Consider the following 13,005-nt stretch of genomic DNA (forward strand, 5'->3'; position numbering starts at 1 on the left):
CGAAGGCAGGGAGAGCGGGCGGGATGAGGGATGGCGGGAGCTGGCGGGCCCAGGGGACTGGGGGCCGGGGGAGGCGGGGGCGGGGCGGCGCGGCCGGCCGAGGGGCGGCCAGGGACGTGACATCATCGGGGGAGGAGCGGCCGGGCCCGGGCCGCCGCGGCGGGGCGGACCCTGGCGAGTCGGTCGCCGGGGCTGGGGGCTGCGGCCTGCCCGAGGCCGCGGGAAGGAACGGGAGGGACCAGCGTGGGCCCGGGAGGCCCGGGCAAAGAGCTGACCGGGCTGCGAGGCGGGGGAGCCCGGGCGAAGCCGGAGGAGCGAGCAGGGCCGCACTCAGAAACCTCCACCGCCTCCGGGTCGCCACTGGACGAAGTCCCGGCTTCTTCTCCACTCATCTTCGTCTCCCAAGTACCCGCCGTACTCTCCACGCCGACGCCCGGTTCCTGCACTTGCCGCTCATTTTGACGCCTTCAGGCTTTTACTCTTGATGTTCTTTGCTCGCCCCATTGGTCCTGTCCGCCTTCCCCTGACCTCGGTTTAACCTCAGCCTGGGACTCAAACCTTTCTCCCTTAGGCTGGGCCCCAGACGCGCCGAGCGCCGTCCCTGCATCCCCCATCCCTAGTCCAGTCCGTGGCTTGTCTAAACACTAAAGCATTTTCGTTTCCAACCTGTGCCTTTCAGACACCTCTTGGTTTTTGATGCAAGTTGGATACTGAGTTAGGACTCACTTCCTCTTGTTCCCCAGCCAGAGAATCTTCCCTCTCAGATTTCATTCCTCTTAGTTCCCGGGCCAGAAATCATCTCGCCCTTGACCCGAGGGCTGAGCCGTTTCTGACCCTCTCCCCACATTCTGGCTTGGTGTGTCCTGACCAGGCTTTGAACAAGCCCAGAATGAGTCCAGCACTTTCCTGCAGAACAGCATGGGGGTGGCCTACCCAGCCTGCTGCTTCATTTTCAGACACCCCTGGAATATCACTTTCCTGCCCCCATCCCATCCTCTGACTCCCATCCTCTTTTGGGGGGCCTCCAAGTGTGCAGTTAGTGGTCCACCCCACATGGACCCAAATGAAGGTCCCAGGGCCACTACTGGGCCTCCTACTACCCCAGAGGCACCCCCACCTCCTTTTCTGACCTATGCCCCCCTCCCCATCACCTGCGGGGGCTGTCACTCCCATCCAGACTTCTCAAGGTCTCAGTTTTTACCCCAGGGATTATCAAAGGTAGTCTCTCCTTAAGGTGAATTCTTATACCAGTCTTTTTCTCCATCTCCTTATCTGACCCTAAATCCTTGCTCCTCCCAGTGTGGTCCCTGGACCAGCAGCTTCAGCATTAAGTGGGAGCTTGTCAGAAATGCAGAATCTTAGGCCCTGCCCAGACCTGCTAAATCAGAGCCGACCTTGTACCATGATTCCATGTGATTTGCATGCACATTACATTTGAGAAGCAGTGCTCTAGAGAAACCCCCCAAGGCTGTTACATACTTGCTCCACCCCTCTCTCCAACCTTCAAACCTACCTCTGGCTCTCTAAAATTTCCAACAGACAGCCTACCTCTTATTTACTGGAGAGATTACAGGGAATCTTGGCAGAATCCTGCTGGCCTTCTCAGCCGTCCATATTTTTCCTCCTTTCTCAGTCTTCTCACCCATTCTTTTTTCCCCCTGCACCCAGAGAAGCATGTGGGCTCAGGGACCTCTTTGCTCAGTCCCTTCTTCTGCACCTCCTGATGTTGTCCCATGCAATCTGTTCGTGTGTTGACACTCCTTTCCTCTGCTCAGACCTCCCCATTCTTAAAAGAACCCTCCCTTTGTCCCTGCCTCCTCCTCCTCCTACTTGTGCCACTCCTGTTTCTGAGAAAGTTCACAGGCGCACTCCGCCAAGGCTGCCTTGCCAGCCCCCAGCAAGCCACTCTTGAAGCCCTGTTGGTCTGGCTCCCTTCCAGTTCTGCCGCTGTTTGTTCCTCTCTCTCGGCCTCAGGCCCTCTGACCCCCGTGCAGCACTGGGCTCGGCGCACCTGCCTCCTCCACACACCTGGGAAGGCCATCCTGATGACCAGAGCACACCGTCTCTCCTCTTACCCCTGGGTGCGCCCCAGCTTGCTGTGTCCTGCTCCCTTCTCCTTTTCTTCTCTTAGAGAACTCAGGCTTTTCCACAGTCCCAGGGGACATCTTTGGGGAAATGATGTCCTAGTGTGGGCCTCCATCTGCTTCTGTCAGTCCTGAACATCCACTGGTGAGGACAGAGCTGTCCTTGACCCTTGGGGAGGAGGGGAGCACCTGCTTCCAGGGAGCGGCCCTCTCCCAAGTAGCTCTGCCCCTGAGCCGGGGCTGGGGTTGCTTCATCTCCACATGCCCAGCCACGTTCATGCCCATTCCCCACAAACCAGCTCTTCCTCCTGGCTCCCCTGTGTCTGTCCATGACACCTCCTCCTGATGCCCACCAGGTTTGGGGCCCAGGAGTTCATCTCTGATACTTTCCTTGCCTGCCCAATAGCCACCTCTTTGTCAAGTCTCAAGGATTCTCCCTCCTTGTCCTTCTCTCTACCCCAGGGCCCACAGTGAATATCTTTAACAATGAATTTACTTGCCCTCCACTGGACTCCACCCTGGCTTGGAAGAGGAATCTGCCCCAGTCTGAGGACAGCCTCCTTAGCTATCTTCTTGCCCCCACCTGTCTACCCGCAACCACCCTCCATCCTCCTGCCAGTTTTAAAAAGCAAGCCATCACCTGCTTAGAAACTTCCAAGTGTCTCTCTTGGCTCCCCAAGTAGACATTTAGGGACTTAGTTTAGGGACATTCTAGGCCCTCTGATGCCTGATCCAAACGTTCTTGCCAGCTTTCCCTCCATTCCCTTGCTGTGTGAGTCCCTTGCTTGCCTGACACAGAAGATCTACTGTTTTCCAAATGCAGACACAGGTCCCACACTCTCAACTCCGTGCCTCTACTCTGGCTGTGCCCTCCAGCTGTAGTGCCCTCACTTTTACAACACCTTTCTTCTCTGGGAGGCAACGGGGTCCACATTCTTTTCACGATGATTGAATGGCTTTGGTGTTGCAAGTCTTCATGGTTCTAGAAGCCTCTTCCTAAGGTAGATTTGGGGGATAGGTGCTCAGAATTAACCTGGGCAGAAAGGGGAGTCACTCAACCCAGAGATGGGCTCCTGACTTGTGTGGGTTTCTATCTTGTATTAACCACATGGACTAGAAAGAAACCAACCAGGATGGTGTTTGAGGCTTCCCAGGGCCTGCAGCCCCTGAGAAGGTCTTCTGGGTTAGAGCCGCTGAACCAATGGGCAAGGCCCTGGGTGATGAGAATACCAACTGGGCCCAGCAGGGCAAATTCTGAGTCAGCTTTTGGAGTCAGAGGTAAGTATCTCTGCTTTAGATCCAGGAAGTCTGTTTCTTGGAACTCCTTGTGTGTTTTTATTTTGTATTTTTTATCTTAGTTCCTTTGACAAAGTTCTCCTCTCAAACCGTTGTAGCTTCATGAGACAGGGATTTGGGGGCCTCCTGTAGCTGTGTTCACAGAGAGCTGGAGGGGTGGTAGTGACAGATAGAGGATGCTGGGTCCAAGGCCACAGAGAATGCCAATCCTTTCTGGCCCAGGCAGAGGCTCACCCCAAGCCACCAGTCCAGAGCCTCTGACCTCATCCTTCTCCATCATGGACATTTGTGCTCATACCACAGGAAGGGTTCTTGTCATGTGCCTGGTGCTAGAGAATAAGCAAAGCCTAAAACACAGGCTGTGTCTTTATGGGTACCACAGTGTGGTGGTGGGAGATGTGTAAACACTCAGTGTCACTCCAGAGTGACCTGGTCTGATAAAGATGCAGGTGCAAATACTGGGACCAGCACAGAAGAAGGGCCTGAGCCTAAGAGGGGAGAAAGCGGTCTTGGGCAGAAGGATCAGCATCTGTAACGACTGGCAGAGCTGAATGAGTGGGTTTGCAGCACTTGCTTCAAGGTAGAAGCTTCTAGCACCTGGAGCATCATGCTTGTGCCTAGGATGCCATGCTGAGGAGCATGGAATTTTTCCTGTAGGCCTGGTCCTTAAAACAATATTTAAAAAATCAACAGAACTCTCTCTCTCTCTCTCTCTCTCTCTCTCTCTCTCTCTCTCTCTCCCCCCACCAAAGGGGGGTGCAGCACCGTAGAAAACAAATCCAAAGTGGCACATTAGGCAGAAGTGCCCTTGACCAGACTGTGTGTTGGGCCATAGAGCCCCCTGGAGGCCCCAAAGTGTTAAGCCAGCACTCGGATCCACTTCATGTCAACTTCCCTGATGGGAATTAAAATATAGGAAGAATTTAACAATTAAAGCATGCACTAAATATGGCTGTTCGCATAGTTCTGTGAAGAAACAGAAATGGCTAGGGCCATCCCAGAAGGCTTCCTGGTGGGCATGCCCCAGCTCTTAGCCTTCCTCCCTTTTGCCTCCTGAGGTCTTTTCAACTGCTTCAGGAAAACTTGCACTACAGGTGTTATTTGACCTTAGGATCCATCCCATTCCCCGCATCGAGGCTGAGTTATTAAATTTTATATAATAACTCAATGGGAGCCACAATGGTGGACACTTTTGTCAGGAGAGTTGTACTCCCATCTTCAGTCTCTGGGCTGGAGCACAGGCTGTGTGTCCCCTCAGTATTCCAAGTTGTTCACACCCCTTCCAATCACAAACCATCTCAAAGACAACCAATCTCAATCTCAGTCCCTGCTGAGGAAGAGGAAAGGAACCATTTCCCTTGTGGAGCAAGATCTGCACAGGGCTGACCCTTTGTTCATCCTCCAGGTTTCAGAGAGGGTCCAGGACCTGCAGGTTTCTAACCTAAATCTGTAACAGCACCAGCAGTATCCCTGGAGGGCTGCCCCTTAGCTACCCACAGGCAGTGGCAGAAAGTCTGAAATGACAGCATCAGCCCCCACCCCCAATTGTGTAAGCTTCAGTCAGCAGGGAGGAAGGCTAAGAGCTGGAACATGCCCACCAGGAAGCCTTCTGGGATGGCCCTAGCCATTTTGTTTCTTCGTGGAACAATGTGAACAGCTATATTTAGTGCATGATTTAATTATATATATATATAACTTGGCATGGGGAAGGTCAAATTTCTTTTCTGATTGCTCTGGGGTCAACAAGAAAGGAAGCCATCACCCCTGAAGTGGAGCAGGGTGGGTAGGGGTCAGGGGAATGGAGTAGGTAGGTTGGAGGGGGCCATTGTTCACCTTGTCCTGGGTGAAGTGGGGAGAAGACCTGGCAGAGGCTGATTCTCCAGGAGGCTTAAGCTCATCCACACAGGCCCTTTCCAAGGCCCTTCACAAACTCCTTGCAATGTGTTCCCATGCTTATATATAATTGTGTATTTGTAATGTTGTATTTTTCTTCTTAGAGGGCCACCCTCCAATTGTATAAGCTTAAGCCCCACCCCACCCCTCCCCCAAACCTAAATCTTCCCTTAGGATCTGGAGTTGGGTAGGAACAGTTAGGTAGGCTACATACTCAGTCCCATAATACTCTGTTTCTCCTTGGCCCTGCCTGACTCATCCGCCACCATTTCTTCACCCCAAAAAACATCTGCCACACCCTTCAGAACCCTTCTCCCTAATTAGCCAACTTCCTCATATTCTCAACATATATTTTAAAGGTTTCTCTCATCTCTAGCCTTAACTGAAACCTGGATGACACCTGTTATGGACTGACTGTTTATGTCCCTTTGAAATTCATATGTTGGAGCCCTAACTTCCAATGTGACTGTATTTGGAGACAGGGCCTGTGAGGAGGTGATAAAGGTTAAATGAGGTCATAAGGATGGTGCCCTGATTTGATAGGGCTGTGCCATTAGAAGAGGAAGAGATACCAGAGCTCTCTCCACCATGTGAGGACACAGAAAGAAGGCAACCATCTGCAAGCCAGGAAGAGAGTCCTCATGTTACCACATCGAACTTGGATTTGCTCTCCTGATGTGCAGCAAAGCAAATCTACTGACATTGGATTGTGGTGATGGAAAGTACAGCTTTTATTTGCAGGGCGCCAAGCAAGGAGAATGGGTAGTTAATGCTCAAAAGACCCAAACTCCTCAATGTTTTTTAGGGAAGTGTTTTTGAAGGCAACATTAGGGTTAAGGGTTGTGTGGTGCATGATCAGCTCACGGACAGTCTTCTTATTGGTTGGTGGTGAGGTAACAGGGTGGTGTTTTGGGAATCTTAATCATTAATCTTCTAGCTCCAAACAGTCTAAGGTCTTTGTGTTTGTGGTCAGCACTTTCTATCCATTGGGGTCCTGATTTCTGTAAAACAACTCAAAGATATGTGTCAGATTGCATTTTTACCCCTTGAGGAGGAACTAGGGGTCCTGTGACTCTATTTTATGGCTGAACTATTGTTTAAGATATTATTACTTTTCTTGCTTGACTGATTTTCCTTTATTCTCTGTATTCCCTCACTTCTCTAATTAGTAACTGCTTGAGTCTGCTCTTTGGAATGTGGTCAAGGCCTAGGATACTAAAGCCTTTTTTTTTTTACAAACAAGAAATGGGGGACCCAGAGGGGTCTGCCACTGGGAAGGTTCTGCAGCCTTCTGCTCGGTTTCACTCACCAGAACCTGAATTGGCTAGCGCCTTGATCTTGGACTTCCCAGCCTCCAGCACTGTAAGAAAATAAATCTCTTTGTAAGCCACCCAGTCTTTGGTATTTTCTTATGGCAGCCTGAGCAGACTAAAGCAACACCCTAGGACACCCTTTCTCCTAAGGGTCTTTCCAGCAGTTATTGTTTATTTTCTTTCACCCCATGGCATGTAAGTACTTGGAATTTGATTTTGCCCTACTTTCAAGCTAATAGGTTTACCTGTTACTGGTTCATGGTTGCTGGCAGAAGACATGAAATTCCTGGATCAGAGACAGAGAACTTTATTACTCAAAGCAAAGCAAGTAGCAAGAGCATCATGCTTGCATCAGTTCCTCTTGCCCCCACTCCCAAGTCCCATAGGGGCAGTGTGAAGGAGCCCTGCGGGTGCTCTGCATACAAGTGGGTTTGTGTTGCATCTGAGCAACAGGAGAATGGGGGACCCACCTCTTTTATAGAAGGCAATAAACAAGCTCTTTGTCCTGGAGAGAGAAATTACTTTGTTCCTTAAGGTTGCTGTCTGCACACACAACCCTGAGAAATAGTGCAGGCAGAGTGGTCAGGACCTTATATTCTTGGCATGCCACGTAAAAACGTGCAGTGATGCACAGGGCCTGTGGTGTCCAAATTCTTTCAACAATTGGCCCTACACGTTCTTGGCTGAACTTGACAATTCACATGAATATGCCACTCCATTTGCCACACTGTTTAGTCTGATCAAATAGAGGCTGAGACCAAATCTGCTCAATCTGTCTCATACAGAATTTAATTAAGGCTACTATCAATAGAACTTCAAGAAGGAAGATGAGGCTAACCTGAAGTGTTGGCTTCAACCATGCCACCCAGGGTCCCAGATTCAGTCATCTGTAAATCCCAAGGGGATCAGTAGGTCTTATTTCAGACAGCCAGGATATAGTCTAAACCCAGGTTATTATCCACTAAAATTCTCACAAGTGAATTTTAGACTAATCTGCTGATCTTTGGTGTCATTGCCAATAATTATAGGAGGCATTAGATGGGCCCAAAAGTACTCCCCATCCCTGATGGAGAGACATTCCATGGCCCACATACAAACACACACCCCAATAGGTTACGTGTCATTCCAGTTTAAGATTTCTTGTTAAATCTGATTTGCATCACCATGTGGTTAAGCCACATGGGCAGTGTCACCAAATAGTTGCAAGCTTAGTTGCCATGTAGGAAGCAAGGCCACTCAGGTGACAGGAAAATTATGTGCATTTGTACCAGTTGGATTGAAACAAGGTTGTGCTGGATGGCTGGATGGTGTGTTTGTACTACCAGCACAGGGAAGGGGGGAGGTTCCATGTTCAAGAGCTGCCACTGATGGCAAAGGGCACAGCCAAATTGTTTCAGACCAGCCATGCCCACATGGGTTTCCTGTTTCCATAGCATGTGGACAGGATGACAAACCTAGAGGGAAGGGATCAGATTGCCAGCTGAAACTTGGCTCATGTGAATGAGGTGATGGTGTTGCTAGGCTGCACTGCTGCATCTAGGGGACAAAGAGAACACTAATCATCCCCCCTCCCTGTACCTGCTGGCACCTAAGATGTCTTCTCGCCAGTCCTCCATAGCCACGGAAGCAGTGTATCCCACGCCAGTACCCATATCTTCACCTTTTCCCCAGTATTCCCCTACTCATACCCTGACCTTTTAATTGGAGGGGCCAGGTGTGAGGGGAGCAAAATATACAGAGACCCCTTCTATTGATATATCCCACCTTGGACTGTGTGCGCCACTGTAGGGGGACTTGGCAAGCAGTATATTCAACCAAGTGGTCATTACATTTATGATTCAGGATCACGTTAATCCACCAAGAGAATCTAGGTGGCTAAACCAGAATTAAGTTTGAACCCCCTAGGCCCCCTTTTGCTAATCTGACACCTGGAGGTTATACCACCTTGGTTAGCCTGGGATTGTTGTTAGGGAGAAAAAAGAAGCACCATGCCCAGGAATAGTCAGAATCCCAAATCTTCCTCCACGCTTTTTGTCCTGATCATTAACTAGGAAATGGCTGAGAGGAGATGATCCTTGTCTGGGGATGGCTGCATTCAGTGACCACACTGCCTCACTGAGGTGTGTGGACAAAAGGAGATGAGGGAAGTAGTCAGAAGTTTTTGTGTTTATTTTTGAGGAGGCCATTCCAGTGCTCAATAATACAGGGTGCCAGCAGGTGGTAGGGAGTATGGCACGGCCATTGGATACCTTGACTATTGGCCCCTGGTTGAGTGGCTTTTGCAACGAAGGGTGCATCACTGTCAGGCTGTAGATGATCTGAAAAGCCAAAAACTTGACATGGCTTAGTTACAAGGGCCACAATGGTGGTGGCCAGAGTCTCCTGATCAGACTAGAACAGCAACACTGTAACTTGAAAATGTGCCCCAGAGCAGTGAGGCACCAACGATAGTCCAAAGAAGGGGTCAAAGGTCTGGAGTAGTCAATCATCCAGGAGTAGGTGGGAGCAATGCCCTGTGCAATGTGGCCTCTTTACTATAAGACAAACAGCTCAACTTTTGGGAGGTGTCACAAGTCTGGTAGGTAGTGGTGGCTTCTGCATCAGAAACATACAGTTCTTTACTTTGTGCCCCATCCATGATGGTGGATGTGTTGCTGCGTCTGGTGCAAGGATGGATCCAGGCAGCGATGGTGGTTGTATGGGCAGTACAGGCTGGTTCAGCAGCTTGATTTAAGTTGGTCTTATTAGAGAAGGGCCCTTACCACAGGCATCTCCATGGGAGACCCAGGTTGTCTGATTGGCAGCTGAATTTGTTTCCACAGTTTGCAGCTCCAAAGAAGAATGCCTTTAATTTGCCAGTCTTGCAGACAAGACAGCTAGGCCGTTGGCAACAGCACAAAAGTCAGTAAAAATGTCCTAAGTTTCTTCAGGGGAGGTATTGGCCAGGACTATGAGCACTGCCTTGAGTTCTGCCCATTGAGCAGAATGACCATGCCTGCTTCTGATTCTGCATAGCTGATGCTGAGGTTGAACATGGACATTGCTGGTGTGCTTGAAAACCAGGCAGGCACTTAGGGGACCCTCTGTGAACTGAGGGTCCCATTGAGCTAGCAGTTATGCTTCAGGTGATGAAGTGAGGAATAAAGTTTTTCCCAAAGGGATTGCTGCCACCCTTTCATGTAAAACCCAGATGTAATGTTAGAGCTAGGTCAGGTGTGCTCTTGAATACAGTAAGTCCACTACATACGAACCTTCAAGTTGCAAACTTCCAAAGAGGCGAACGTGTGTTCCCATGTCCAATCATGTAAGTTAGTTCACGCATCTGGCGTACATCGTCACATGCGTGCATCCTCTACACAAGTGGTTGTGCTTTGTGTACTTTACTGTACAGCATTGTATAGAGTACGGTAGTATAGTATTTTTATTTCAAGCCCAGGATGTACAGAAGCAAGAGTAAAAGCAGTGGTGATGTAGCTGGTACTGCTAAGAAGCGCCAAGTGATAAAGATGGAAACAAAAGTGAAAATAATTGAGAGAGTGGAGTGAGGCAAAAAGATGGTAGACGTCTCTTATTCTTATAACATGAATCATTCAACCATTGGCACGATTCTAAAGAACAAGGACAAGATCATGGGGCATGTGAAGTCTGCTGTGCCAATTATGTCAACAATAATATCGAGGAAGCGTGGAAAAGTGATGGAAGAGGTGGAGAAACTTCTCAGTGTGTGGATACAGGATCAGCATCAGTGTCAAGTCCCACTCAGCTTAATGCTGATTTAAGAGAAAGCTAAAAGCCTTTATGAAGACTTGAAGAAGAAACACAGCGAAGAATCAGAGGGTGCAACTTTTAATGTCAGCCATGGTTGGTTTCATTGCTTCAAGGCTAGAGCCAACCTTCAGAACGTAAAAGTAAGTGGCAAGGCAGCGAGTGCAGATACAGTAGCTGCCTGGGAATTTCCTGAAACACTTCCAGAAATTATTGATGAAGGCACATATTTACCCGAGTAGGTTTTTAATGTGGATGAGACAGGACTGTACTGGAAGGGGATGTCAGACCGAAGTTGCATCAGTAAGGAGGAAAAGTTGATGCCAGGTTATAAAGCAGCAAAGGATAGGCTAACTCTGTTGTTTGGTGGCAATGCCTCTGGTGATGTGAACCTGAAGCCTCTCTTAGTTTATCATTCAGAGAACCCAAGAGCCCTTAAAAACATAGCCAAGGGCTCTCTTCCTGTTGTATGGAAGAGTAACCCCAAAGCCTGTGTTACACAGGCCATTTTCCAGGACTGGTTTTTCCACCACTTTATCCCAGAGGTAGAGAAATATTGCTTGGAGAAGGACATCCATTCAACATTCTTTTGCTGCTCGACAGTGCTCCAGGCCACCCCCCATTCATGGACGACTTTCATCCCCATGAATGTCAAAGTAGTGCATCTGCCACCAAATACCATGTCGCTTATCCAACCTATGGACCAGGGAGTTATAGCGACTTTCAAGAAATATTATTTACGTCACACTTTTCGTCAGGCAGTAAAGGTGAGTGACGAATCGGGAACAACTTTGTGACAATTTTGGAAGGACTATAACATCTACAAGGTCATAAAAAACATTGAATTTGTTTGGCGTGAGGTTACGGCTGTCACCATGAACGGGGTTTGGAAGAACCTTTGCCCACAGTTTGTTCATGATTTTCATGGATTTGAGAAGTTGGATGAAGAGTCCAAAGAAGTCTTCAGCAACTTAGTGACCCTCAGCGAGAAGCTGCAGCTTGTTCCGCAAGAGGACGACTTCATTGAACTCTTTGCTGCGCAACACGAGGGGCTTACTAATGAAGACCTGATGGAATTGGAGGCCCAGAGAAAGCATGAGGAGAGACAAGAGGAAGAAGAAGTAACTGAAGAACCGAAGAGATTCACGACGTGGGAAATGGCAAGTGGGTTTTCTTTATTTGAGGAGACACTGTTAGTTTTTGAGGCACAGGACCCGAATGTAGAATGGTACACGAAGTTTGCAGGAGCCATTCAGAATGCAATCCAGTGCTACTGTGTCATCTATGACGAGAGAAAAAAAAAAAAAAAGAGCTGCTACCCAGACATCACTGGATCGTTTTTTCAAGAGGGTAGATAGAATTGAATCCAGCAAGGAACCAGAACCTGTGCCATCAACGTCAGGCGTGAATGAAATTGCAGCTTGCCCTCCATCTCCTATTGCTGATGATCCTTCAGCTCTACCATCTCCCACCTCCTCTCCCTCCTCCAGTCAGTAACTCTTCTTGCCTGTTCACTCGATGCCAGCCCCTGTATTCCAGCTGCTGTACTGTACTACTGTACTTTTCAAGGTACTGTACTGTAAGATTAAAAATGTTTTCTTTACTTTTCGTGTTTGTTTTTTATGTATTATTTGTGTGAAAAGTATTATAAACCTATTGCAGTACAGTACTATATAGCCAATTGTGTTAGTTGGGTACCTAGGCTAACTTTGTTGGACTTATGAACACATTGGACTTATGAACGCGCTCTCGGAATGGAACTCATTCATATGTAGGGGACTTACTATATAGCATTTCCATTTGACTAGCAAGGCCTTTTGTGTTCGTCCCTGGATAGCCACCAAATCCAAGTTTACCCATCCCCAAATGGGAATGTCAGGTTGAAGAGTCACAGGACTTCTATGGGTCAGTAAGTAAGAAATTAGCAGGTTCCAAAAGGAATGTACTTGGTGACTGTGTCCGAAAGGTGATGCTGTTGTGCGGGAAACTGGCCTCCTCTGAGTAATCGTGACCACTGAGTCTATTTCTTCCCGTTTTCCTTTCTCTTCTTGGAAGCCTATAGGGTTTCTCCTGGACCATCTTGGAGGATTCAGGAATCACCTCTGTACATACAGCAATCCCTGAATGAGCGAATCCCCTCTGACACTTATGGGCATTCACAGTACAAACCTGTACAAACATCAGTACCAATTATACTTCCAGCAATGGCAGCTCCAACAGCAGTACACTGAATTGACCCAAAGGACCCACCGTAGGGCCAATTTAATTTCCTGTCCCCACTTTAAACTTTGCTCATAGCCCGTCAGCTGAAATTGGGTACTTTTTTTTCTTCCAGTTTTACTGAGATATAATTGACATTCAGCACTGTATAAGTTTAAGGTGTACAGCACAATGCTCACATACATCGTGAAATGATTATCACAGTAAGTTTAGTGAGTATCCATCATTTCATAGAGATGCAAAATTAAAGAAATAGAAAATATTTTTTCCTTGTGATAATTCTTAGAATTTATTCTCTTTCATATATAACATACAGCAGTGTTAATTATATTTATTGTGTTGTACATTACATCCCTAGTACTTATTTATCTTATGGCTGGAAGTTTGTACCTTTTGACTACCTTCATCCAATTCCCCTTTTATACCACCCCGTC

Source organism: Globicephala melas, chromosome 15, assembly GCF_963455315.2.
Source record: "Globicephala melas chromosome 15, mGloMel1.2, whole genome shotgun sequence".
NCBI lineage: Eukaryota > Metazoa > Chordata > Mammalia > Artiodactyla > Delphinidae > Globicephala > Globicephala melas.